The following is a 4,967-nucleotide window of genomic DNA, read 5'->3' on the forward strand; positions in this document are numbered from 1 at the left end:
TTGCCCAAGACTCCGAGGTTAGTGGCCACTCACATTCCTAAGCTGTTCAAAAACTACTCCATCCTTGTGCTCAATACTAAGAGCAAGGTGGAAGGATAAGAATGTCAAGCTGCCCACATGAACATGGAGTTACTTGGGGGAAAGCATTATTTATATCTGAGACTGGGCTAGATTCTGCCCTGTTGTTCTAGGAGGGTGCTCAAAATTCTCCATCTATACTCCCCTCCTGCCTTGTACCCCAATTCTACCCACATAAGTGGGTAGACTGTGACATGGCCCAGGGCTAGAGACACTGACTAAAGGTCCTAATAACAATAATATCACATTCATAGAGTGCTTGATGGTTTGCAAAGCACCTCACAAGATCTTACTTGATTCTCACCACTATCCTGTGAAGTAAAAGTTGTTTTACACATGAGAAACCTAAGATTCCAGAGATTAAGCAATTTGCCAGGGATAATACAACCAGGAAGTGTCTCCAGGAGGATTTGAACCCAGGTTTTCTTCATCAAATCCAGCACTTTATTTTCTATGACAATACTTTTCACTAGATCATAGATTGTCTATGGAAAGATTCTTCTTAGCAAAATTGCTCCAGGTTATACAAAGAAACTAGTTAATGTGCCTTGTCAGATTAGCCTCAGGCTCCCAGCAGTTAGTTATGTTTGTCTCTATACACTACTGCTGAGCTGTAATAATAATAACAACAACAATAATCATATCTAGCATTTAGATAGTACTGTAAGGTTTGCAAAGCACTTTATGTGTGATAGCCAATTTGATCCTTTGTATACACCCTGGCATTTAGGTGCTATTATTAGCCCCATTTTACAGATAAAGAAACTGAGGCATAAAGAGGTTAAGCGATTTCCCTATTGTCACACAGTGAGTGTCAAAGGCAGCAGGCAAACTCGGGTCTTCCTGACTCCCAATCCAGCATGTTGAGCTTCGTTAATCATGCTAATAATGCAGACCAAATGAACTTGTGCTAAAATGAGAAGCTGGCTCATGCAGAATTCCTATTTGATCCAACCTACCCAGCTCATCTGAAAGACTGGGAGAACTTTACACCAGCATAAGGAGCAGCAAATTGTGGGAGAGCAAGCACTGGATCTGGGGTCAGAATTCAGTTCGGTCTCTTTTGCCTCCTGATCATCACCATCCTGGGTCGCATGCAGGTTCCCAAGAAGGGCCTGTCCCAGTTGGCTTTGCCGTCCAGCCGCAGTGTGCCCATGTGGCCAAAGCTCACTTTGGACGGCGTGAATGAACAGATCTACTAGCTGGCCAAGAAAGGCCTGATGCCCTCCCAGATTGGTGTGATCCTGAGGGCTTCTCATGGTGTGGCACAAGTGCGCTTTGTAACTGGCAACAAAATTTTGAGAATTCTCAAGTCCAAGGAACTTGCCCCTGATCTTCCTGAAGATCTTTATCACTTGATAAAAGCATCTTGAGAGAAACAGAACGATGAGGATTCTAAATTCCGTCTGATTCTCAAAGAGAGCCGAATTCACCGACTGGCTAGTTACAAGACCAAGAGAGTACTCCCACCTGTTTGGAAATATGAATCATCCACAGCCTCTGCTCTGGTTGCATAGATTTTAGTTTATGTACTAAAATAATAAAATCACATCTAGATGGGAAAAAATTCAGTTCAAATCTTGGCTCCCCCTGATACTTATTATCCTTAGCATATCATTTCTGCTCTTTGGGGCTCTGTTTCCTTTTCATTATAATTTCATTGTGATCATAAAATTATGATTGCATCATTTTAGGGCATTCTATGTGAGGCATTGCATCTACCAAAGTAGGTCAGGACCTGATCTGAAGTTTATTATTGTAGAAAGGTGCTTGAGAGCACTGACTTGACCAGGGTAACTCAGCCAAGACCTTGAACTCAGTTCTTGCTTGACTCCAAAGCCAACTCTCTACCTATTGTGCTATAGGCTGTCTCAAGTCTTGAACTTTTATTCAAATTAGGTAAAGCTTTCTAGGCAGAGGAGTATATAACCCAAACAGGTACAAGAGTTACCAAAATCAATAAGCTGAAAAAGAAAAAAGAAAAAAGAAAGAAAGAAAAAAAAATTTTTTTAATTTTAAAAACCAGTAAGCTGGCAAAATTGACATTATACAAAGCATGAAATAGTTGTTCTGTAAATAAACATTAATTTGCATGTAAAAAAATCATAGAATCATGAAATCACAGATTGGGAAAGGATCTAAGACCTCATCTGATCCAACCCTGTCCTGGAGCATTAATGCCCTCTTATAACACCCTCTCCAAATATCCAGCCTCTTTTTGATACCCCATCCCCCGTCTCAGGGAATAGTCCATTCAATTTTTATTTAAAAATTATTGCTTATGTTGAGCCAAAGTCTGTTCTCTCTAAACATCTTTTATTGATTTTAGTCCTACTATAAAGTCAAACAGCATAAATTAATCTCTCTTACAAGTGGTAACTTTTCCAATTTTTTTAAGACAAACCGCATGTTTCCATATTTTCTTCTCTAGGCCAAATAGCCATGTCAATTCAATTCCATTCAGTCAGTCAACTAACTTTATTTAAGCCCTACTTTGTGCCGGGTTGGAGGGAAATGGCAAACCTTTCCAGTATCTTTGCCAAGAAAACCCCAAATGGGGTTACCAAGAGTTAGACACGACTGAAAACAACTGAACAACAAATGTGGCAGGCACTGTGCTAATCAATGGAAATACAAAGAAGGGCAAACAAAGTCTCTGCCCTCAGGAAGCTCATATTCTAATGGAGGAGAAAACATACAAACAACTATGGACATATAAGACTTGAACAGTGTAAAGGGAAGGTTATCTTGCAAGAAAAGCAGGAGTGTTATGGAGGAGGGCTGGAAAAGACTTCTTGAGCAAGGGGCTTTCAACCAACATCAATTAAATAGAGACTGTGTGTAATGTGTTCTAGACTGATCACAGAAGATACAAAAATGAAAACTGTGCTCTCAAGGAGTTTAAATTCTACTCCAAGGAACACTAGGCATACAAACAAACAAAAAAATGAAGGAACAAAGGAATGAATGATCTAATAAATAAATTAATTAATGAATAAACAAATAAACAAATGAATGGATGAATGAATGAATGTGCATATGGAGTAATTACAAAATAATTTGGGGTTAGAAAAGACAAGACCAAGCACTGGAAGAATAAGGAAAGGCTCTATATAGTAAGTAATATTTTAATTGAAAGAAAAGCAAGGGATTCTAAGAGAAGCCAAAAAAGGACATTCATTCCAGGCTTGGGACAAGGTCAATAGCAAAGATCAGTTTCTTTAATCAGGAAATTTTAGGGATGTATTGATATAGTTTGGATTAGACAGACGCTGAGGGTCCTTTCCTCCAAGGGTCAGTATTTTTGCCTTTACACCCTCCCTAGTATACCGAAGGTAATATATAAGAATAGTCTCTGTGAGTTTTTGAGAACACCATATATTTTATGGACAAATATTTTTAATGTCAGGAAAGTCTATTTCTCTGCACATAGCACATGGGTATTTATTTTGTAGTAAGTCATATATGTTGTTCCCATGAAGGCTCAAAGCTTCCAGACTACACTAACACTAAGGGGAGCACAATTTTCAAACCTATATAGGGTACCCAAATGTTTTATGACATCTCTATGCCCATGCCATGACATTACCCAAAGGATTTCTTGGAGAAAGAAATTATGAAGGTGATTTTTACATTAACAAGATTGATTTTTTTCCCTCTTATAGTAAAAGAACTCCCATGAATATAATTCTACCAGATGTCCACATAAAAAGGGTCTCTTTAATGAAAAAAGTTTTGCACAAAGGCTGAACACTAATCCTTCCTTCTTTAAAGGCAATCTCACCAGGACTGGGTGGAGTCTGTATAATACAATGGAAACCAAGAACAAAAGTAGATGAAGACCATTACTTATTATGCAAGATGTATGTCATCAGCAGAAATCACATCGCTGTAATTCCTGCACATGGAATCTATTCAAAGCCATTTCTTTCTCCCCCTCACTGTGTCCTCTCTGCCTCATGATGTGCTCACAGTGCCCTCCACTGTCCCAAACCCTCTCAACACTTTGCCATGTGGCACAATAAACCCTAGGAGGGACAAGCCCTTATAGAGACTATGTGGGCCCTGCCTACTGGGCTCCCAGTATCAGCATAACTGATCAGGCAACTAGCCACCAGCTGTCTTTACTTAGCCTTCCAAGTGCCCCTGGGGTTTTAGCTTCCAACTCAGGAAATTTCCAGAAAACCTTTGTCTTTGGTCATATCCGGAGCCTTGATTGATCACCCATACCACAAATGAGTCTTTTTTTTCCCCCAACCATTGCTGGGCTTTCGCCTCATTCTGATATTTATACACCTATTAATTCAGATGACAAGAAGCAAGGCTGAGGACACCAAATTAAGTGTTGTTCAATTAGTTTCATTTCATTTCATTTCATTAGATTTCTTTTCAGAACTGTCCCTGTTATATATTCCAGAGACTCCTGCCTTTAGCCTAGTCAAGGGCCTAATAAACACACATTCTGCTTTAATAGTCTGTGAACAAGATGGATAAATCTGCTCTCAACTTCAGTCCTGGCATCAGTTCAAACTCTGTTCATCAGAAGACTTATGTAGTTTGGCTGACTGTACTTACCGTCTGCCTTTCATAAAACCCTGTAGTGATTGTTTCCATGTATGGCATTACATCTGTATGGACAAAACACCAGTTTCCAAAATATTGTTCTAACATTCTCTTGAATAACCACCCGAGTGGACTGATCTGAATGACTTGGGGCATGTATGCACAAAATAGCTATCTTGGGCAAACAATGCTGAAACTGGGGGCCCTTGTGTTCTCCCCCACAGAAACAAAAGATGAATTCCTTGCAATGTGAATTTCACTTCATTAAGTAAGCTTCTGTGGCACCATGGTGATTAGATTTCTTTTAAAGGAGTACCTGCCATAGC

At 39.5% G+C, this 4,967-nt stretch overlaps 1 pseudogene; it reads left to right on the top strand.

Annotated features, from left to right (window-relative positions):
• The first annotated feature begins 1,169 nt into the window (after positions 1–1,169).
• On the top strand, positions 1,170–1,595 carry LOC122750075 (annotated as a pseudogene).
• Positions 1,596–4,967: the final 3,372 nt, after the last annotated feature.

Source organism: Dromiciops gliroides, chromosome 3 (genome assembly GCF_019393635.1).
Source record: "Dromiciops gliroides isolate mDroGli1 chromosome 3, mDroGli1.pri, whole genome shotgun sequence".
In the NCBI taxonomy this organism is placed as follows: domain Eukaryota; kingdom Metazoa; phylum Chordata; class Mammalia; order Microbiotheria; family Microbiotheriidae; genus Dromiciops; species Dromiciops gliroides.